The sequence below is a fragment of the Mustelus asterias genome, chromosome 19, assembly GCF_964213995.1.
Source record: "Mustelus asterias chromosome 19, sMusAst1.hap1.1, whole genome shotgun sequence".
Taxonomy (NCBI): Eukaryota; Metazoa; Chordata; class Chondrichthyes; order Carcharhiniformes; family Triakidae; genus Mustelus; species Mustelus asterias.
This window is the reverse complement of record NC_135819.1, coordinates 46,705,795-46,730,716: the sequence shown is the minus strand read 5'-3', so window position 1 is coordinate 46,730,716 and position 24,922 is coordinate 46,705,795. Positions and strand designations below refer to the sequence as shown.

The window sequence follows — 24,922 nt, the reverse complement described above, 5'->3', positions numbered from 1 at the left end:
GGTAGTTAAACTTGATGACAAGTTTGCCACACTTACAATATGAAATCTTTGAATCCTTCCACTAAAGATACCAAGTCACTGTGATAATAAATTAACAATAGTGAAACCAGGAACCATCACCACTGCAAGATCAAGGTGATGTTGACTTGCAAGCAGAGGTGTAAAAATCCATTCAATTAAAATAAAATTCAGACGAACAGCAAAACCTTCATGAAATAACAGGATCATGAATCACCGCACAGGAGGCTAATCTGTCCATCATACCTATACTCGATTTAAATTGCAACTATTTTAATCTTACTCCCTTCTATCATTGTCACTACCTTTTTGAAATATTTATCCAATTTCCATCTGAATATTGTGAACATCTTCCTCAATAACTTCAATATAAAAAGTTCTCATGTTCTAATAACTTTTTGTTGAAAATATTGTTGCAAGTTCCTCCTTCATTCTTTATGAGCATCCTGAGTTTGTCATTTATTATTGATCAGGAAAAACACTCTCTACTTATCCTCTCAAAAATCATAAGTTTTTAAAAATGCCCAACTTGCCCCCCGCTTTCTCAATTCCTGTGAGCCCCAACATAGAGCATTCTTTTATACTGTAATTTTTAACAATCGGATGCCTAGAATTATGTATAGTACATCAAAAGTAGCCTATCAAACATCCTGTACATACATTTAGTAACATAGAAAAACTACAGCACAATACAGGCCCTACAGCCCACAAAGTTGTGCTGAACATGTCCCTACCTTAGCGATTACTAGGCTTATCTATAACCCTCTATCTTACTAAGTTCCATGTACTTATCTATAGAAACATAGAAAAACTACAGCACAACTACAGTCTTCCCTTTTGCACTCAATGCTGCATATATATAAACCCAATTTTTATTCACATACTGCCATACACTGTGGACTTCCTTCTATGAATTTCTCACGTATATGCCACTCTATTTATTTATTTGCATTGAATTGCATCAGGCACATATCTACATACCTGCTCAGCCACTGTGTTCTCATCAATTCTTCCTTACAGCCTGTCTTGTCCTAATTTGGTATCAGTCAGCTTAATCATAATTATTCTGTCTCTCATCTCAAGGTCCAAGTAATACAAATTGAAATAAACAGTCCTCGAGTAGATTACTACTTATATCCTGCCAATCGATAAAGTACTCACTCACCACCGTACCGGAAAATTTGCGGTCAGCTAGACATTTGCAACTAATTTATTTCAATGCTACATTTTAAAATGGAAAATCATCGCCACAGCCAAACCAAGTACCAAATTCAAATCACACATTGGGTGTTCTTTCTTCTAAAACAAAATCCTAATCAGATAAACATAAAAATAGCGGCAAAGGGAGTCCTCAGTTTCCAGTGACCAAGATTCTTTATGTGGAGATTATATGAGCAACAAGAACTATAGGTGGGATTTTCCAGCACATACACACATTGGCACTGCCACGATTTTCTGGTCCCGCCAACATTACAGCATTTTGCGTGACTCACAATTCCGCCACTGGGGAGCCGGGGAGGCGTGGGGGGGGGGGGGGGGGGGGGGGGTGATGTTGTCATTGGCGGGATCAGAAGATCCCACTGGTGGAAAGGACTGGAAAATCCTGTCCTATATGGATTTCAGCAAGGCTTTCGATAAGGTCCCACATGTAAGCTCGGTCAGAAAAATAAAAGTCCATGGGATCCAAGGGAACATGGTAGGAATTGAGGATAGTGGTCAACAGGCAATTGAGTTACTGGAAGACTGCTTGCAATTGGGTACTGCAGTGCTGGTTTCCTTGCTTTTCATGACATATCAATGATTCTGACCCAAGTGCAGGAGACATGATTAAGAAGTTTGCAGATGATACAAAAATAGCTGTAAGACTCAGTGAGGAAGAAATCAGCAGACTGTAGGAAGGTATCAATCAATTGATATGCTTGGGGGAAGTAACATAGCAAATAGAATTCAATCTAGAGAAGTGTGAGGTAATGCATTTGGGGAAGGCAAACAAGCAAGGGAATCCATAATAAATGATTAGGAAGCTGAGAAGCGTAGAGGAACAGAGTGGAGTGCATGTGCAAAGATCCCTGAAGGTTGGTCAAAAAGATCAGGTGAGTAAGAAAGGATACTGGATAATTTCCTTTATTAGCTCAGGCATAAAATACAAGAGGAAGGAGGATACCTTTGAACTATATAAAACCAGTCAGGTAGCAGCTAGAGTACGAGAGAGAGGGTACAGAGGAGATTTATGAGGATATTGTCAGGAATGGAGAATTATAGCCATGAAGAATGATTGGATGAGTTGGGGCTTTTTGAAACAGAAGGGACCAAGGGGAGATTTAAGTGAGGTGTATAAAATTATGTGGGATCCAGATAGGTTGGATAAGAAGGACTTATTCCCCTTAGCTGAAAGGAGGACACAGATCTAAAATTACAGATGGATTAGAAATGAGATGGAGAATTCTTTTCATCCACAGGGCAGAGCAGCTCAGAAACTCTCCCTGAAAGGATGGTTAAAGCAGAAACCATCAACATATTTAATCAAAAAAAAATTGGACATCCACTTGGAAGTGGCATAACCTAAATGCTATGGACTAAGCTGAAAAGTAGAATTAGACTGAATTGCTCTTTTCCAACAGGCACGATAACTCCAATTCTGAGCTGTAAATTTCCTGTTATCCAGTTTAAATCAAATCCAATGCATTAAGTCAAACAGAACCTCATACATGGACCAAAGATTTGCTATTTCCAGTTGCAATCCAAGTGGAAGATTCCAGTATAATGTAATGATGTCAGCAGTCTCCCACACCAATCTGCAAAGTAAACACTTCTCCATTGGGATTCATACAAACTGGTCATTTGACACAACTGGATTATGTTACCAGTTCCCCTCCACTTTGAAGACTCTCACGATATTTACCATTGTGTCTTCACCATGACAAACACCATGACATTAAGAAGGTGAATTTTGCAAGTTTGAGTAGGGCAAGAGGATCAGGTCTTGTCTCATTCCAATACTAGTTATATCTAATAGTGCTCTTTGACTACAACGAAACCTGTAAATTAGGGACACTCAAGGGACTTGCACGGGTGTCCCGATTTCCAAAATGACTATTGGAAAAAACCCCCAGAACTATTCTACTGCATCTCCTGCAGTGTTCCTTCTTTGTTTTATCCTGGATTGGAATTGTGGCTAATTCTGTAGTCAGGCTAGTGAGATGAAATATCAGTTCATTAGGTTCACTGCCATTGTAAAGCCTTTTTGCTTTGAGGGGTGAATGGCCCAATCCCAGGATCAGTTACATGGCAGCCTGCACAGGGGTAATTAGTTGCAGTGCCCGAGAGCTCACAGCCAAATTTATGAGAATTAACATCCTGCAGACCTCAATCTAGGAAACCCCTTTCTCCATGTATTGCAGCTGCCATGTGCTGGGGAGTGGGTAGGTGACTTTTTTATTCTTTCATAGGATGTACCTGGTGCTGGCAAGGTCAGCATTTGTTGCCCATCCTTAATTATGCTTGAACTGCATGGCCTGCTAGGCCAGTTAAGAGTCAACGACATTGCTGTGGGTCTGGAGTCATATGTGGCCCAGACCAGGCAATGATGCAGATTTCCTTCCCTAAAAGGACAATACTGAACCAGGTAGGATTTAACAACAATTAGCAATGATTTCATGGTCATTATTACTGAGACTATCTTTTAATTCCAGATTTATATAATTTAATTTAAATTCCACCAGCTGCCAAGATGGGGCCATGTTTCCAGAGAATTACTCTGGGCCAGTGACATAAGCCCAAAACAGCATATCAGTATCTGATATACTGTTCGAGTAGGACTGCCAACTCTCCCTGGAGGCATTCCTGGAGGTTTGATCACATGATCACCTGACCACCTCAGGTCGTCAAATATTATTGAGTTTAACCTATAGAGAATGGATCTCAAGGAGCTGGGACCTGGGTTCAATTCCTGGCTTGGGTCACTGTCTGCGTGGAGTCTGCACATTCTTCCCATGTCTGCGTGGGTTTCCTCCGGGTGTTCCGGTTTCCCCTCTCAGTCTGAAAGATGTGCTGGTTAGGTGCATTGGCTATGCTAAATTTTACCTCCGTGTACCCAAACAGGTGCCAGAGTGTAGCAACTAGGGGATTTTCACAGTAACTGCATTGCAGTGTTATTGTAAGCCTACTAGTGGTACTAATAAATAAACTTAAAACAAGACACTTTGCGTTTTGCAATTCCATTAAAATCTGCTAGTATCTGCTCAATTTTTTCACATGCACACGCTTCCTGTCTAATAAACTGACTTCCTGCCGTCATTATCCTCTTGCCTGTGACACTTCTGTGCCATGATTAAGTTTATCTCTTCATTTTGCTCAACTCGGATCCCTCCTTACAAGTGAAAACTGAACCAGTGGCCAGATGCCGTGGGCCACTCCAAAAGAGTTGGTAGCATCACCTCTCCACCATGACGTGTCCTTAAACGTCAGCTCTCGAGGTCGACTGCCCTCAACTCATTTCCAACTCTCGGCAGATATTACCGGCCGGCCCAATAGATACATTTAACTCTTGGCTTAATTTCCTTTTCAAAAAAGAAACAGAGAGCTTACATTCAAACATTTCCAGAGATTTGACAGTGGGGCTGCCAACTCCGTCAGTCAATCTGCTCTGGGTGGAGGCCTTTGCCACTGCCAAAATAAAGAGGATTATCTTGATACAAAGGGTCTGATTGGGGTCGAATTGTTTGATCTGGAGAGAAGCAGCATTCTCACAAATCACCCCCCCCGCCCCCAAAAGCTCTGCTTGAAATAAGTTTTAAACCTTTGCAAACTCAAGTTTAAAATATAATTATAACCATGTTTTCTGTGGCAAAATGGTTATGCATCCCAAAACACAACATGTTGCTACAATTTTAATTTCTAGTTATCTTGGACCTGCAGAACTAACAGATGTAATACACTTGGAGTTCTAAAAGATATTCGAGAGGATGCCATACAAGATAAGGGCTCATGGAGTTGGGGCAATATATTAGCATGGATAGAGGATTGGTTAATAGACAGGAAGCGGAAAGGAAGGATAAATGGGGCATTTCAAGTTGGCAGGCTGTGAATAGCAAGTTGGCAGGCTGTGACTTTGCAATTTTTTATCATAGAATCATAGAATCCTACGGTGCAGAAAGAGACCATTCGGCCCATTGAGTCTGCACCAGCCACAATCCCACCCAGGCCCTATCCGTGCCGACGAGCGGAGTCCTGTAAGGATCTGTGCAAGGGACCTATTACAAAGGTAAAAGAGGAATGCATCTATGTTTGTTAATAAAGAAGTCTAGCTAAAATTGTACAGGGCTTTGGTGAGATCAGACTCGGAATACCGTGAGCAAAATTTGGTTTCCATATTTAAGGAAGGATATACTTGCATTGGAGACAGTATAGTGAAGGTTCACTAGACTGGTCTTTGGGATGGGAGGGTTTTTCTACAATGAAAGACTGAGTAAACTGGATCTATAATTTTTGGAGTTTATAAGAAGGGGAGGTGATCTCATTGAAAGAATCAGGATTATGAAGGGGCTTGACAGGATGCTTCTCCGAGGTCTAGGCTGGGAAATCTAGAACAAAGGAGCGCATTTTCAAGATAAGTGGATGACCATTTAGGACCGAGATGAGGAAAAAATGTCTTCAGCTCAAAGGGTTGTGAATTTTTGGAATTCTCTTCCTCAGAGTTTTGGGTGTGCCATCCTTCAACTTATTTCAGACAGAGAGATTTTTATTTCTCAGAGAATCAATGGATAGGAGGGGGTTGGGGGGGAGTGGACAGGAAAGTGCAGTCGAAACCCAAGATTAGCTACGATCACAATGAATGGCAGAGCAGGCTTGACTGACATGGTCTTTTCCTGCTCCTATTTCTTAACGTTAGATTCTTACGAATAACGTGCAACATGCATGCTATTGAAAATCTTGCACAGAGACACTCCCTGAACCATAATTTTGTGCAACTCTTAACCTAACTACCTACAGAAATATTTATAACAGTGATGTAAACATCTACCCATCATGTTGGAGTTACACGCTTCCCACCAAACTGCTGAGCACCTCTGGCTGCCTGCCCAAGTCTTAAAAAGTTCTGTTTCTTTTTTAAATTTTATTTCTGGCTGCCTGCAATCTGGATGTCTTCACAACACAAGAGGCCCAGCCCTACTTGCATTCCTAGGCCTGTGCTTGCCAGTTTCTCAGCTATTTCGCCTCAGGCTCCAGAAAAGATTCTGCCTCCCCATTGTAGCCCCTGCTCTCTTTCATGACCAATTCAGTCCCACTCTCCACTAAACTTTAACTCTATCCCAAACAGATTTCCCACCCCGAATTAAAAATGTTCCCTCTCTGTACTGAGCCTTGAGTCTTCAAAACCTCAGATATAGCTCTTGGGGCTAAAGGATTAAGTGATATGGAGGGGAAGGCGGACCAGAATATTGATTTTGACGATCAGCCATGATCAAAATAAATGGTGGAGAAGGCTCGAGGGGCCGAATGGCCTACACCTGCTTCTATTTTCTATATTTCCTCGGTGCCCCCTTCTAGAAAACATCAACCATATGCTCCCAACCTGCTCCCACATTTTGAACCAATCCCATGGCTGTGACTGTTCAACATTTGGCAGTCTATGCAACCAGCAGTCTCCTAATCCCAGCCTAATCCTATCGCTGGTCCCAATTCTTGGAATCTACTTCATCGCTGAAATTTAGCCTAGATCCTTCAAAGTTTTGCGTCACTAGAGCTTCCCACTTACCTGATCCACATTCCTCGCCCAGACTGCACAAACATATTCCTTCACTCACCAATTCCAAAACACATAGTTGTTAGCTTTTATTTCCACCTGATCCCAGTTTTCAAAAGAATTATCTGTCCACCCTTCCCACCCAACAAACATGTACAATGCTATGAGAAATCCACTAATATTGAAAATAAGGTGGTAAAAACAGAAAATGCTGGATAAACTCAGCAGGTCTGGCAACATTGGTGGAGCGGGAAACAGAGATAACATTTTAAGTCCAGATGATTCTTCTGTAGCAAAGTCATATGCATTTTTACCCCTTATTACGTTTGGGCAGAGCAGTGGCAAATGGAATTTAACCCTGAAAAAAGTGTGTGGTGATTCATTTTGGGAGAACTAACAAGACAACAGAATATGCAATGAACGACAGGATGCTAGGAGGTACAGAGGGATCTTGGGATGCATGTCCAAAGACCCCTGAAGGCATCAGGACAGGTAGATCAAGTGGTTAGGAAAACAATGGGATACGTGCCTTTATTATGGGCGGCATGGTAGCACAGTGGTGAGCATTGCTGTTTCACAGCGCCAGGGACCCGGGTTCGATTCCCGGTTTGGGTCACTGTCTGTGTGGAATTTACACGTTCTCCCAGTGTCTGTGTGGGTTTCTCCGGGTACTCTAGTTTCCTCCCACATCATGAAAGACGTGCTGGTCAGGTGCATTGACCCAAACAGGCGCCAGACTATGGCGACTAGGAGAATTTCACAATAACTTCATTGCAGTGTTAATGTAAACCTTACTTGTGACTAATAAACTTTAGCTGAGGCCTAGAATACAAGAGCAGGGAGGTTACGTTGGAGCTGTATAAAATGCTTGTTGGGCCACAGCTAGAGTAGTGTGTGTGCAGTTCTGGTTGCCACACTATAGGAAGGCAGTGATTGAACGCGAAAGGGTGCAAAGGAGATTCACCAAGATGTTGCCTGGGCTGGAACATTCCAGCTATGAAGTGAGGCTGGCTAGGTTGGGGTTGTTTTTTTTTTAAGAACAGAAGGCAAATGGGGACCTGATCGAGGTGTAAACAATTATGAGGGACATAGATAGAATAGGTAGGAAGAAACTTTTCCTCGTAGTAGAAGAGTCAATAACCAGGGGACATAGATTTAAGGTCAGGGGCAGGAGATTTAGAGGGCTTTTGAGGAAAAGTTTTTTCACCCAGAGGGTGGTGGGTATCTGGAACTCACTGCCTGAAAGAGTGGTCAAGGCAGGGACCCTCACATTTAAGAAGAATTTAGGCGAGCACTTGAAATGCCATACAAGGCTACAGACCAAGTGCTGGGAAATGGATAGATAGGTACTTGATGGCCAGTGCAGATACAACAAGCCAAAGTTGCCTCCTTCAGTGCTGTAAAACCCTGTGTCTCTAAAGAAGGCAGACTGACTTCTTGTTTGGCAGAAAATTAGGATCAGTTACTGTAGCAATGAACAGGCCATTCTTGCAGGTAAAAAAAAGTCAATAGAAAATGGCATTTCATAAAGCAACCAAAAATAGAATTCTCTTTGCCCCTCAGTGCTGCAGATTTGACACATTTTGGAATATTTCATTCCATTTCATTTTTATAAATCTGTTGTTTTCCCAGTGCCATGGGTTATCATTGTTAGGGTTTATGGCGATCTAACTGTGAAAAACATTTGAGAAACATGCACAAAGTAACTGGAATTCAAAACCAACTCCATGCTCAATCTCTGCAGAATTCTAAGAAAATTATCACTATAATGTTTTTTAAAATTATGCTAAAAATAGACATGTTTTTCTCCATCGACATGACAGTATTAAGAGAACAGAAAGACCTCAGAGTCTGTCGGAAAGCCAGGATTTAAAACTATAAACCATCAGGTCGGTTGCACACGTATTTTGGCTCACTCAATACTGACAGATGTTTTCTTTCCCAAATCCCTTTCTCTTGACGTTGTACTAAAGCCTCTTCAAACAAAGACTGATGTGCAAGCTCTTTGGTTAAATGTACTTCAATGATATTCAAAGCACTTTTTAAAATTGCATCAAGAAACATTCACGAACATTACTTGCACAAAGTAGCCCTGAAATTTAAAATTAGGCACGGTAGCAGTTCAGCTTTGTAAACTTTAAGACCATATAATCAAATATCCAAGCTTCGGGAAGCATTTGTTCACAGAATTAAATTGGGTGGACTGAACCAGGTTTGAATACTTCATGCAAGCTGAATGTTCAGCTTTCCAAATGTGATGATATTGTCTATTCTGATATATATTCATGTTTATGGTGAGGCTGCTTTAAGAGGCAGTGTTTTGTTACAAAAGTCGATTTGTCTGGGAAAACATGCAGCTCAAATGCTGTGGACGCAGAATAATAACTGATTTCATCTAGGAATGCATTGCTTTGTAAAGTTAATGGATCTTTTGTTTACTTATATTCTCCTGGGATTTTAGACTAAGTATGCAGAGTCATGTGAGTTTCTGATTAGGGTGATTGAAAGGGACAGAGGCATGTGGTTAATGAGAGGAGCTAAACTTGCAGGAAAGAATAGTTTCCTTTTTCATTTTAAAGTGAGGAGCAGTTGCTGCCTGGAGCTGGTAGAGGAAAGTAGTGTCTCTCTTTCTCTCTCCAGAGGCTTTCTGAAAACTCCAAGTTCCGCACACATGAGGACAGCCTCAACCGAGATCTTGGGTTTATGTCACATTGCATGTAACCCTCGCCATTTGGCCTGGGCAAAATCCTACTGACTGTCCTGGCTTGAGACAATTCACACCTCTTTAACCTGTGATTATCCCTCTCTCCACTCGCACTGTCTGTACCTGTAAAGACTTGCATTTCAACCATTATCTTGCAGTTGTGTCTTTGCCTATATATGCCATGCTTGTGAACCTACTCCACTCACCTGATGAAGGAGCAGCGTTCTGAAAGCTCGTGATTCCAAATAAACCTGGTGTTGAGAGACTTCTTGCTTGTTAAATGAAGTTTGTTTTGATGAAAGTTTCCTAATTTGTCAGTACAATCGTGCCTGAAGTGAAACATCCTATCCTCACATTAATGCCAAAATAGAAAAAAATGTTGGTGTCTAGTCTGGCTTCATAACATACCTTGGGGTTTCTGATCTGGTACCCAAACACATATCATGGGACACTTCCCACCTATTGCACTAGAATTATCAAAATCCTACAGTTGGTTGATGTGAAACCTGATAGAAGCACCATAATTACTCATAGTAGAATAAGGGTCCATTGCAATAATCCAGTTTTTATTTAAGGTGATATATTTCTTAAAATAAAAAAATACCTATAGGGTCTTGCACAGAACTGAACCAAAATGTCACTCAAGATGAAGAATGAGGCGAGAAATGAAATTAATGAGTTTATTGGGCAAATTTATAAAATGAAAAAGGGGCATTGCCCATACAAGAGCTGTAAGGTAGGAGCTGGCTGGGTAAATCTGGAAGTAAAACCAGGTGTGATCGAATCTTTTGAATCCGCTCCTCGGCACAGAAGTAACTAATTGGCCACGGGATTTCACTATTGAAATAAATGGCCAGACCAGCAGCAACTTGCATTGACTGTACTTGCACAGTTAAATGCGGAGATCAGAAAGTTGCCCTGCTCCTTTAGAAGCTGTGGTATATTTGATAGTTCGAGCTGCCTTTGTTGTTAACGCCGTGCATGCATAGTTCTTGTGTTTTACTCTGGGTGCGGTTTAGGAGCATGGTACAAGGTGAAACCAGGGAGTGCAGATTACTTTAACAATCTGTTGAGTTCTGGCTCCTGCCAGTGTGGAACTTTTTCTTGCATAAAATTTGGATATGGAAATGTTAAATTGGGCGTTTATAAGAATGTTGACCTGTAGTGTGACCCTAACAGAGTCCATTGTTTCAACTTCAATGTATAATGCTAAATAAAGTTGGATTTTATGTTTGTGGACTTTTTGTGCTGATTTTGTGGCCTCGCTCATCTTGAAAACATAAAATCCCGCCCGAGGTCAACTTTTAGGCGGGATTTTGAGTTTGAAGGGGTTCAGTCATAATCCCACATATGGTAGCTTCGCACCATTGTCCACCCCTTGCCCGCTCCAATTCCCATGGCGAGTGCGACAGTAAAATTCCAGCCTTTATCATGTTTCACAAAGCAGCCCAGAAAACTTTTAAGAGAGATTGACCATGATGACTATAGAGCAGACCCCCTACCCCTGACCCAACCTCGATCTGTCCCCCTGACCATGCTTTTCCCTCCAGCCACAACATTATTCCATTGCTCTGAAGAAGTCATATGGACTTGAACTGCTAACTGTGTTCCTCTCTCCACAGATGCTGACACAGTGGTTAGCATTGCTGCCTCATAGCGCCAAGGATCAGGGTTCAATTCCCGGCTTGGGTCACTGCCTGTGTGCAGTTTGCACATTCTCCCCGTGTGCTCCAGTTTCCTCCCACAGTCCTAAAGATGTGATGGTTAGATGCACTGGCCGTGCTAAATTCTCCCTCAGTGTATTCGAACAGGCGACTAAGGGATTTTCACAGTAATTTCATTGCAGTGTGCGAATGGAAGCCTACTTGCGACACTAATAAATAAAATGAACCTGCTGTGCTTTCCCAGCATTTTCTGCTTTTATTTATCACTAATCTCACTGCTGCTTGGCTGTAGTCTCTCCCAGAGTCTTTCCCCAGACCTCAGGGGGTGTTCTCCCAGGGAAGGGGAGGGGGGTTTGTGTCCTTGTGGGGGGGGAAGAATTAGGTTCTCTGAAGTTGTTGTGGGCCCTGGATCCTTGTTACATTACCTCGCCAGCCTGACAGTTGCGATGTCATTAGATTGCTGTGCATGCGTGGACCAGTGCACATACGCAGTCAAGTATGGGTTGACAACTTGCATTTTCAGGAGAGTGGATATCTCAGAGAACTGGCATTGAATTACATGAGGTTTCTGTATTTGCATGATAGATACCCACTAAACTCACCAGAGAACGTGAGGATTGTCCAGTGATATGTCTTCATTCCTGCCAAACAAGCTCACTGGCTCTGAAAATTAACATTTCCAAGTGAGCAGGTTCATTTCTTCAGATGTTTAACTATTTTGGCAGATTTAAAGTGTACCTTTTCTTGGAATTTGTTTAGCTCTCTCAATCCCACTATTTTGTCTCTTCATTTTGCTTGCTGCATCTGATTCCAACATTTCTCTTCCTGATATATATCAATGACTTATACCTAGGTATAATCGGGCATAATTTCAAAATTTGTGGATGATACAAACTTCAGAAACATTGCAAACCATGAGGAGGGTCATGTAGAACTTCAAAAGGACACAGTTGGTGGAATAGGCAAACAGGTGGCAGATGAAATTTAGTGCAGATAAATGTGGGAAGAATGTAGAGACAAAACAAAATAAAGGGTACAATTCGAAATGGGGTGCAGAAGCAGAGGGATTGGACAATATGTGTACACAAATAAAGCATGGGGCATCCTTGGATTTATAAATAGGGTCGTAGAGTAGAAAAGCAAGTTAGTTATGTTAAATCTGCATAAAACACTGGTTCAGCTTCAACTGGAGTTCTGCATTCAGTTTTGGGCACAAGATTTTAGGAAAGAGCAGCACTCCGAAAGCTCGTGATTCCAAATAAACCTATTGGACTTTAATCTGGTGTTGAGAGACTTCTTACTGTTTCTTGGAGAAGATTCAGATGAGATTTGATAGAGGTATTCAAAATCATCAAGGGTCTGGACAGGGTAAAGAGGGAGAAACGGTGGAAGGATCTAGAACCGGATGGCACAGATTTAGTTAGCTGTAACAATGACAACATGAGGAAAAACCGTTTCATGCAGTGAAAATGATTAGGAAATGGAATGCGCTATTCAGAAGGGTGGTGGGTGCAGGATCAATTAAGGCTTTTAAAAAAGAATGTATCAGTATCTGAAAAGGAAAAAAGTGGCAGGGCCATGGAAAAAAAAAAGGGAGTGGCATTAATTGAATTTCTCCTTCAGAGGGCCAGGCATAGCTCAGACAGGCTGTGCTATAACCATAGATCTAATAATCTGACACATTCTGGTTCAGGCTCTGGGCTCCTCAATGATTCTTCAATCCGATTGGTGCTGTTTGCATATGTCCCAGGTTCGCTTAAGAGGGCGCTGCACCAAAATGGTTCTATAAGTATGGCAAGTTCCATTGCAAAATCCCCTATAAGATCTGAGGACGAGTGTGAGTGCAATGAATGGCTAGTGCCAATTATGTGCCACTGAGATTAAAATCCAGCCCAATATGAATCATGAAGGCAACATTGTGGTAGAAATGGTATCCAATTATCCCGACTAACAAATTCCACTAACAGGAGCTGCAAAATTGCTATTTATGACTCAAAGGAATTTCTAATTATTTGGACCACACCAAAATCTGGGTGAAGCATTTGACACCATGACCAACCAATTCATAAATAAACTGGCATGATGCACAGCCATTACTTGCACAGAATGGGCAGCTGTGAGGAGGTGTATGACAAACTGTTTTGATGCAACATGTGGTTTGGGAGTATTGGGAATTGGCCATACAATACTAAAAATGGGGAACTAAGGCTGTACTCTTGACAACCTCCATACAGACAATTTTAAATAGCATACGGTCAGGAATACTGTGCAGAGCCTAAATGACCAGAAGGCAGAAAAGAGTGAAAAGTTCATGATACTGTAAAGTTAGAGTACAGAATGAAGAAGAATAGGTTTTGAAAAGTCAAGTGCTTTCTTAAAACACGCAAAAGACATTAAACAGAGACATCAGGAAATAATAGTGAAATTTTAACAAGCCACTGGATGGAATGTCAGATAATTCTTAACCCATTAAACTTCTTTCAATTAACAGTGGCAATTTATAACCTGCAAAAGGGGATTAACCTTAAAGTATTATTTTCAGCATCTGCTGTGCAATCTAAATGTCAACTTAATCAGCACAGGAGGAGTTCACAGCTGCATTCGCTCTTTGGTGCTCTGCAGGAAGACTTGGAGGCACTAATAGTCTGTGTTTCCAGGTCACAAGGTGAAAGATTAATATCCATATTCCTGTCGTGTAAGCTTCTCCCAAAAGTATATACATTTCATAAAGTCGTAAATATCTCAGCCTACTGAGTCAGTTACAATTACGTTATTTTAACACTGTCAAGCAAAAACAATATGCTTGGGAATTCTGGAATGCCAGTTTTAGTACTGGCCAAGTCTCACGAAGGAAAATTAAGAAAGATTCTGCCCAGTTTTTTTTTTGTGCTTTGGACTTACCATCCTTTTATGGAAATCTTTAAACTCATGGTGGCTTGCTATAACTCAGCAGTTGTATTTGTGCAAATTCCAAGGCAGATATATAAACATCCAGGCATGTCAAAAACAATTCCTCGCAAACCTACGTTAGTTCACTCAACCAAAAAGAGTCCTACATCAGAGAGGATGCTGTTAAATACAAATAGTGGACCAAGCTTTCAGTCCTTAACTTGTAGCAAAGTACATAGATGTAGCAATGAAATGAAGGCCATTTAAAATTTCTGCCACCTTTTCAATCTCCTGCTCCCTTGAGCAGAGTACAACTAATCTGGCAATCCATTTTCTGTGAAAGAATTATATAAGTATAATGCCCCTATACTAAGCATCAACTTAAATGGATTAAATATTATACACAGCTAGCTGGCTCGGATAGTGTAATGCAAAACTACAAGATTAACCGAGAGACTCAAACAATAGTGTGGATGGTTTATAAAGAGTAACTGTAACCCCAGTTTTACAAAGTCCATGCAGGTAAAAATCAAACTAGCTGTCCCCATTCAGACGAAATCACGTGGTACATTTGAAGAACTCATTGTATGTGTCACTCCACTGTGAAAACCCCAGTCCACTGCCCAAAGGAAAAATACATTTATACAAAACACCACACTTTTTCCGATTAACGTCCGGCATGACCAACAGAGGTCAGAATCCAGTTGAACTTCACTCTTGTGGTGTGAACTATAATTTCAGTCCTTCAATGAGTTTTTGCTTTGACGTATGCTCTAATCTGCGGGATTACCTGTACAAAACAAACTATTCAAAGCAAGTCTTTGTTTAACCTACAATTTTCCATGTTGCTGTAGGGGCTGGTTTCTTTTACTGAACAGTGATAGACAGGTCATTAACCCCAGTCAGATAGCATCAGCTGACATGAAGAAAAAAGATGAAAAGCTTTATTTGCAATTTATTACTAATGCATTTTCTTTCAGAACACAAATGTTTAAATACCTGTTGTAAGCATTCAGCTTCTGCATAGCCTAAATAATTTATACTCAGGTATGTTATGAAAACAAATGGTTCCAACATACAGTTTAACAGCATGAAACCCAATCAAGCTACGTTTGTGGCTTTAGTACCTCTGTTAATGAATCTGCATTTGCTGCTTTTTTCACTATGGATACAAACATCAAAGACATATTTCCCCAACAACTTCGCACAAACCACTAATTAATACCACATTCTGAATCATAACCATGAATAATTTGATGCACTGAACTACACAGAGACTGAATTGTTAATCTGCTGTTTGCAAAGTAATTACATTTTGTTCCCCCTGTCCCATGACCCAGGCCATCCGAAGTGAAAGGCTTTCTAGTACAGGTATATACTTCTAATGTTAGAGGAAAGGTCTGCTGAAAATAAAACATACTCAAGAGGGAAAGAATCTAGAAACAACTTTGTGTTATCATTGAAAAAGATCCATTCCATCATTACTATTATGCAGCTTGAATTTTCTAAGACCTACTTTACTCCATCTATTCAGTCACATTTTTGGCTTCCTTCCCCAACTCTTTCATACCTAATTTGGTGACCCTTGCGACACTTCCCACCCGATGATCCACTCAAAGACATGTTGCTATATTGAAGACTCTTGAATTTACTTTCTGCTTTGGCTGCAAGTGAGAATTTGCACCCAAAATACGCTTGTTAGGTTACACTTCAAATTTCCGTTAAATCTATTTGCTTAGCCAAAAGTCAAATGTTCCACTAACCAGAGCAACTGGAAAGCATATCACCATGTAACTGAATAGGTTTTTTTCTTATTATAAACTATTCCTTGGTGTATCTAAGAATGGAAACATGTTGCAATTATATTAATACGGCTGAAAATGGGTTTACACCAAAATTGAGCATTTTTAAATAAGGATGATTAGTTCCCCATCTATGAATAAGCTGATTTTTAAAATCACTGAAAATGACTTGTAAATCTATACTTAACCATTTTAAATATTTCACTGGTGTACACTAGTCAACTTCTAAGTGAATTAAATCATTTTGATATGAGAAAACAAAGTTCCCTTGAAACTTACTTGCTTTGAGCAGCCAGTTGTCAGGAACATGCGGCATTTACCACAAAGCTTACGTGGTATCTTTCTGGCTGCTGCAAGGACACATTTCCATGCAGCTCAGTGGTACCTGGGCCACTGCACTTGGATGCCGAAGAAAATGAACGGAATTTGAAAAGCCTACCTGAACCAGCGCAACTGGCAGAATCTTGCAAATTTGATCGAGGGCCTGGCCAGTTTTTTGGATGGAGCCTGATTCAACATTTATTCTGCACCCTCTCCTTTCCTTCGCCCCAATGTACTCTATGAAAGGTATGTTTTGTCTGCATAGCATGCAAGAAACAATCATTTTCACTGTATCCCAATACATGACATGCATAGGCAGCTGGATCAAGTGAATCCCTTGTAGCATAGGGGATGTAGGAGTAGAGTTATCAGGAGGGCAAAAAGGGGACACAAGATTGTTTTCACAGATAAGGCAAAGGAGAATCCAAAAAGCTTCTACGAATACATAAAGGCCAAAAGAGTAACTGGGGAGAGAGTAGGGTCTCTTAAAGATCAACAAGGTCATCTATGTGCGGATCCACAAGAGATGGGTGAGATCCTAAATGAATATTTCTCATCAGTATTTACTGTTGAGAAAAGCATGGATGTTAGGGAACTTGGGGAAATAAATAGTGATGTCTTGAGGGGTGTACATATAACAGAGAAGGAGGTGCTGAAAGTCTTAAAGCGCATCAAGATAGATAAATCTCCAGGACCTCATAAAGCATATCCCTGGACATTGTGGGAGGCTAGGGAGGAAATTGCGGGTCCCCTAGCAAAGATAGTTGTATCATCGATAGTCACAGGTGAAGTGCCTGAAGATTGGAGGGTGGCAAATGTTGTGCCTTTGTTTAAAAAGGGCTGCAGGGAAAAGGCTGGGAACTACAGGCCGGTGAAACTCACATCTGTGGTGGGCAAGTTGTTGGAAGGTATTTTGAGAGACAGGATCTACAGGCATTTAGAGACGCAAGGACTGATTAGGGACAGTCAGCATGGCTTTGTGAGTGGAAAATCAAGGGTCACAAATTTGATTGAGCTTTTTGAAGGGGTAACCCTTCAAAACCTTTTGAAGGTAGATGAGGGCAGTGTAGTTGATGTTGTTTACATGGACTTTAGCAAGGCCTTTGACAAGGTACCGCATGGTAGATTGCTGCATAAGATTAAATCTCACGGGATCCAGGGTGAGGTAGCTAAATGGATACAAAATTGGCTTGATAACAGAAGCCAGAGGGTGGTTGTATAGGGCTGTTTTTCAACCTGAAGGCCTGGGACCAGCGGTGTGCCTCAGGGATCGGTGCTGGGTCCACTATCATTTGTCATTTATATTAATGATTTGGATGAGAATATATGAGGCATGGTTACTAAGTTTGCAGATGACACCAAGATTGGTGGCATAGTGGACAGTGAAGGTTATCTCCGATTGCAACGGGATCTTGATCAATTGGGCCAGTGGGCTGACAAATGGCAGGTGGAGTTTAATTTCGATAAATACAAGGTGATGCATTTTGGTAGATTGGGCCAGGGCAGGACTTACTCGGTTAATCGTAGGGCATGGGGGAAGAGTTACAGAACAAAGAGATCGAGGGATACAGGTTCATAGCTCCTTGAAAGCGGAGTTACAGGTGGACAGAGTGGTGAAGAAGGCATTCAGCATGCTTGGTTTCATCGGTCAGAACATTGAATACAGGAGTTGGGACACCTTGTTGAAGTTGTGCAAGATATTGGTAAGGCCACACTTGGAATACTGCGCACAGTTCTGGTCACCCTATTATAGAAAGGATATTATTAAACTAGAAAGTGTGCAGAAGAGATTTACTAGGATGCTACCGGGACTTGATGGTTTGAGTTATGAGAGGCTGGATAGACTAGGACTTTTTTCTCTGGAGCATAGGAGGCTGAGAGGTGATCTTATTAGAGGTCTATAAAATAATTAGGGGCATAGATCAGCCAGATAGTCAATATATTTTCCCAAAGGTAGGGGAGTCTAAAACTAGACGGCATAAGTTTAAGGTGAGAGGGGAGAGATACAAAATGGTCCAGAGGGGCAATTTTTTCACACAGAGGGTGGTGAGTGTCTGGAACAAGCTGCCAGAGGTAGTAGTAGAGGCAGGTACCATTTTGTCTTTTAAAAAGCATTTAGACAGTTACATGGGTAAGATGGGTAGAGAGGGATATGGGCCAAATCATAAAAGTTGACAGAAAACACATGAGTAAGGCCTATCCTGGTTCAATCTACCAAAATGCATCACCTCGCATTTATCAAAATTAAACTCCATCTGCCATTTGTTAGCCCACTGGCCCAATTGACCACTCACTTAAAATCCCCCAATCCTCTGCATTGGTTCAACCAGTTCTGTCTAGATTTTGCTAAAACTACTAGCAAAAACTCAACAAGTCACATGGACCAGGAAGTTCCAATGGAATCTATTCTGCTTTCTACTCATACAATTAAGCTTGCATGACCAATAAAATACATTGCAGCAAAATAGCATTTATGATTAAATATTATTCGATGAATGGAGGCCACCTAACTAGAGAGTGACACATTTCCTTTCCTTAAGGAGTATATTAGTCTACAACGTTATCAACTCCTTTATATCTTATAGAAGTTTCTATTATGGGTTGAACATTTTTAAGTGCTTTCAAAGTAATTTATTGATCTAGTACCAACTTGTTGCACTAAGTGTAAAATGCAGTAACACATTAAACATTAGATCAGAGTAATAGTCAGTGATGCAAGTGGTATTGCCCTTGGTGTATCGATGTTCCAGTGACCAGATGCAAACCAATTATAAGGACATGTTCTTGTTAGGCTGTTTATTTTATCCAGTTTTACATACTTTGTAGTTGTACTAATTTGTTGTTGGTTAGATGTATAGAAGTTAATTTATGTATGTTCTGCCAAGGTGCAAAATATATAAAGTGGTCATCACAAAGTAAATTTCCATGGATTGCACTTTAACACTTACCAATAATATCAATAATAAAAGCCAAATTCTTAGATAAATACTAAATGCAGACCTCCTCAAAAACACCATCACAGATTAGTTTATTTATTAGTGTCACAAGTAGTCTTAACAGTGCATTGAAGTTACTGTGAAATCCCTAGTCGCCACACTCCGGCGCCTGTTCAGGCACACCGAGGGAGAATTTAGCATAGCCAATGCACCTAACCAGCACGTCTTTCAGGCTGTGGGAGGAAACCGGAGCACCCGGAGGAAACCCATGCAAGCACAGGGAGAATGTGCAAACTCCACACAGACAGTGATCCAAGCCAGGAATCGAACCTGGGTCCCTGGTGCTACGAGGCAGCAGTGCGAACCACTGTGCCGCCAGATTCCAACAAAGCTGAAATCAATGTATCACTGTACAAGTTGTATAAATATCGACATCAACAAGATTCCAGCAATTTTGTCCATTCCATTATTTGCTTTTAAAATCAAATTGGTGTGCTTAATGTAGGAATCTTATTCATTTTGCAGTGTCCATTCTTTTTCCATTTAGCAGGTTAATTCTGCATAACAACACGGATAGGAATCCAAGGCTAATTTAGTGTGTAAAAGAAACATCTTGACCAAAAAATAAAATCAACCTCAAAAAAATATTTTTGGTTAGAGCATGGAACTTGCTGCATCAATGTGGCAATGTCAAGACCCTCAAAAGCACATAAAAAGTGCTGATACCATCTGAAGTCGGAGTCTTGAATCGAAGGCAACCAATATCAAATTTGACAGGGAGGCTTAAAATTTGGTAAGAATTATGATTTCCCAGATAACATAATAACATGGCAACATGAATGCATCTAACATGAAAGTGGCAAAGGAAGGTAGTCATCCATATACAACTAAGACTTCATATTATCAAAAGAGAAAAAATGAAATCACAAAAGTTATTGGGGGTGGACTTCTGTTCAAGGTATTGAAGGTAAAAGCAGTTGGAAAAGCAATGGCTGCTGCAAAAAGCCAGCATATTACATTTCTGAAAAGTGTGCATACTTGTAGAAGAGTGGACCAAACACCATTATGATTAGGGGATGATTAGATTCAAGGACATCGCTTTGAAATTACCAATCTTCTGAACAGTTAACAACAATCTAAATGAACCGCAAAAGATCAGGAAACAGCATTTTTTTAAAATGAGGATTATGGAATCATCTTTGCGTAATTGAAGAGCCACAAATAGGCCAGCTTTATCTTTTGGGTGATGTTAAATGTTACAGGTAGGCAGAAAAAGATCCCACATCTTTGATGAATGGGGAGTTCCCCAAAAGAACTGGGCAAAATGTAACTGTCAATCAACATCACTTGGAAGTTCAATGGGTCAAAAAGCACATCATTGGTTGTCAAGTGCGGGAAAGAATCTTATCAACGCAAGATTTTTCTGTTATATTAGCATGTGTGACTAGCAATAATTAGTTATTTTAAAAAGCTGTCCTCCTGGATAATTGTAAAATACAATGCATGATAAATTGGGTTGAGGAGGTCAAAAGAATTCTGAATCCCAGAGCTTTTCACATCAGCCCCATGCAAGCTACACAACATTAAAACTGTTCACAGTGGATGAATAAAATACCAGATTCAGACTCCATATGATGTAACAAACTTCTTGAGCAGCTTAACATGAATGAAGTGACCCGCAGAGCATTCCAGGAGAAGCACAAGGCAGAATTAAAAATGAGGTGCCAACCTGGTGAAGCTACAACACAGGTTGACCTGTATGCCAAACAGCAGGAGCAACATGCAACCGAGCAAAGCAATCCCACAACCAAAAGTCCAGATCTGCAGTCCTGTCACTTCCAGTCATGAACGGTAGTGGACAATTATCCAACTCACTGGAGGAGTTGGCTCCACAAATTATCCCCATCCTCAATGATGGGGAAGCCCAGCACATCAGTGCAAAAGGCAAGGCTGAAGCATTCGCAATCACGTTCAGCCAGGAGTGCCGAGCAGATGGTCGATCTTGGCCTCCTCCGAAAGTTCCAAGATTCATATAGATGCCAGTCTTCGGCCAATTTGATTTACTCCACGTGATATCAAGAAACTGCTCAACACAGTGGATGTTGTGAATGTGTTGGGCACCGACAATATTCCGGTAGTGCTGAAAACCTGTGCTACAACATTAGCATTCACCCGACAATATGGCAAAATGCCTAGGTATGTCCAACCCACAAAAAGCAACACAAATCCAACCCAGCTAATTGTCGCCCCAACAGTCTACTGTCAATCATCAGTAAAGTGATGGAAGGTATTGACAATAGTGCGATTCAAGTGGCACTTACACAATAATAAACACAGTTGGCTCCAGATCTCTTTACAGCCTTGGCTCAAACATGGACAAAAGAGCTGAATGCTGAGGTGAGTTGAGAGTGACTGCCCTTGACATCAAGGCAGAACTTGACCGAGTGTGGCATCAAGAAGCCCTAGCAAATCTGGAATCAATTGGAAACGGGGACAACTCTACCCTGGTTGAAGTCATACCTGGCATGAAGGACGATGGTGGTCAATCACCCAAGTCCTAGATCATCAAACCAGGAGTTCCTCAGGGTAGTGTCATAGTCCTAACCATCTTCAGCTGCTTCATCAATGACTTTGCTTCCATCACAAGTTCAGAAATGGGGATGTTCGTTGATGGTTGCACAATGTTCAGCATCTGTTAGGACTCCTCAGATACTGAAGCAGTTTGTGTCCAAATGCAGCAAGGTATGGACAATAACCAGACTTGGGCTGATAAGCGGCAAGTAACATTCGTGCCACACAAATACCAGGCAATGAACATTCCAACAAAGAATACAATCTCCAATTGGCATTAACATCGCTAATTCCTCCACTATCAAAATGCTGGGGGTTAACATTGACCAAAAAGTATTCTGGACAAGGATTATAAATACCATGGCTATAACAGCAGGTCAGAAGGTGGAAATACAGCTGCAAGAAACTAACTCCTGACTCCCCAAAGCCTATGCACCATCTACAAGGCACATGTCAGGAGTGTGATGAGTAGTCCCTGCTTGCCTGGATGAATGCAACTTCAACAACAATCAAGAATCTTGACAGCATCCAGGACAAAACCACCCACTTGAGTGGCATGCCATCCACCATCTTAAATATTCATCCCTCCACCACTGACAAACAGTGCCAGCAGTGTTTACGGTTTACAAGATGCACTGCAGCAATCCATCAAGCCTCTTTCAATAGCACTTTCCAAATCTGTGATCTCTGCTACCTAGAAAGACAAGAGAGCAGCTAAGAAATTGGAACACCACCACCTGCAAGTTCCCCTCTAAGCCACACACCATCCTGACTTGGTGCTATCACACCATTCCTTCACTGTCACTGGATTCAAATTCTGGAACTCCCTCCCTAACAGTATTGTGGATGTACCTACACCATATGGACTACGGCGGTTCAAGAAGGTCACCTATACCTTTGCAAGAACAATTAAGGATGTGCAACAAACGCTGACCAAGCCAGTTATGTCTACATTCCTTGAAAGAAAACAAAACATAGTGATTTATTAAGGTTGGAATTAGACAGAAAGCACTTGATGCACTTTTAAAAATCTTTCCTGGGATTTGGGCATCACTGGCAAGGCCGGCATTTGTTTCCCATCCCTGATTGCCCTTGGAGTGAGTGGCTTACTAGGCCACTTCAGAGACAGTTAAGAATGAACTGCATTGCTGTGTGGCTGGAGTCAATGTAGGCCAAACTGGGTAAGGAGCACAGATTTCCTTCTCTGAATGACATTTGTGCATCAGATGGGTTTTCACAACCTTCGATGATAATTGTCATGGTCACCAAAACAGAGACTAGCTTTATATTTCAGATTTATTAATTAAGTTTAAATTCCACCAGCTGCCAAGGTGGAATTTGAACCTATCCCCAGAGCATTAGCCTGGGCCTTAATCCAGTGACATTACCACCAGGCAACCATTCCCCACAAATTATATTAAGAGTACTTCCCAAAGAAGTCTTTGTTGTTTCTAGGTAAAGGAAACTACAAGATTGAACAGCATTCTGATCTGGAATAAACAGAGTGGTGATAAGCCCCAGTGGCATTGGTCCAGTTTTTAAAAATTCATTCACGGGATGTGGACATCAATGGCGAGCATTTATTGCTCATCCCCAATTGCCCTTGGGAAGGTGGTGGTGAGCTGCCTTCTTAATTAGCTGCGGTCAATATGGTATAGGTATACACAGTGTTGTTAGGGAGGGAGTTCAAGGATTTTGACCCAGTGACAGCGGAAGGATAATGAAACATTTCCAACTCAGGATGGTGAGTGGCTTGGAGGGGAACCTCCAGTGATGGTGTTCTCACATGTTCGTTGCCTGTGTCCTTCGAGATGGGAGCCATCACGGGTTTGAAAGGTGCAGTCTAAGGAATCTTGGGAGAGTTCTTGCAGTGCATCTTGGTGATGGGACACAATGTTGCTACTGTGCTGGATGGTGGAGGGAGTGAATGTTTGTGGATGTGGTGCCAATCAAGTGGGCTGCTTTGTCCTGCATGGTGCTAAGCTTCTGAGTGTTGCTGGAGCTGCACTCATCCAGGCAAGGGGAAAGTATGCCATCACACTCCTGACTTGTAGATGGTGGACAGGCTTTGCCACAGGGGAGGAGGTGACATAGTGGTATTGTTGCTGGACTTGGAATCCAGAGACCCAGGGTAATGCACCCAGGGTTCGAATCCCACCATGGCAGATGGTGAAATTTATATTCAATAAAAATCTGGAATTAAAAGTCTAATGATAACCTTGAAACCATTGTCAATTGTCATAAAAAGCAATCACTAATGTCCTTAAGGGACGGAAATCTGTTGAGCTTACCTGGTAATGCCACTGAATATCAAGGCTGATGGTGAGATTCTCTCCTATTGGAGATGGTGAATGTCTGGTACTTGAGTGGTGCAAATGCTCTTGCCACTTGTCGGCTGAATATTGTCCAGGTCTTGCATTTGGACATGGACTGTTTCAGTATGAGGAGTTGTGAATGGTGCATTGAGAACATCATCAGAAAACATCCTCACTTCTGATCTTACGATGAAAGGAAGGTCATTGATCAAGCAACTGAAGGTGTTTGGGCCTGCAGGAGTTCCTCAGGGTAATGTCCGGGAGCTGAGATAATAGACTCTACATTGACTCTAGTTTTGCAAAGGCTCCTTGATGCCACATTTGGTCAAGTGTTGCTTTGATGTCAAGGGTTGTCACTCTCACCTCATCTGGCATTCAGCTCTTTTTTCCATGCTTGAACCAAGTCTGTAACAAGGTCAGGAGCAGAGTGGCCCCGGCAGAACCCAAACTGAATGTCACTGAGGTTTTGCTAAGCTAGTGCCACTTGACAGCACTGTTGATAACCCCTTCCAACATTTACTAATGATTGAGAATGGACTGATAGGGCAGTAATTCATGGGGTTGGATTTGTCCTGCTTTGTGTGTTCAGGGCATACTTGGGCAGTTTTCCACATTGCCAGGTGGATGCCAGTGTTGTAACTATATTGGAACAGCTTGGCTAGGGGCATAGCAAGTTCTGGACCACAAGTCTTCAGTACTACTGTCGGAATATTATCAGGGCCCAGAGTCTTTGTTGTTGTTATGCAATGCCTTCAACCCTTTCTTGATATTACTTAGAGTGAATAGAATTGGCTGCAGTCTGACATGTGAAGCTGGGGACCTCCGGAGGAGACTGAGATGGATCATCCACTCGGCACTTTTGGCAGAGGATTGTTGTGAATTCCTCAGTCTCGTATTTTGCACTGATGTGTTGGGCTCCTCGATTTGAAGATGGGGATATTTGTGGAGTCTCCTCCT

At 41.5% G+C, this 24,922-nt stretch overlaps 1 protein-coding gene across 2 annotated transcripts in view; it reads right to left on the bottom strand.

Moving 5' to 3' along the window:
* The window catches only part of LOC144507571 (cAMP-dependent protein kinase type II-beta regulatory subunit-like), a 99,723-nt gene that overhangs the window by 70,737 nt on the left and 4,064 nt on the right, over window positions 1-24,922 (bottom strand). The window lies entirely within an intron of this gene.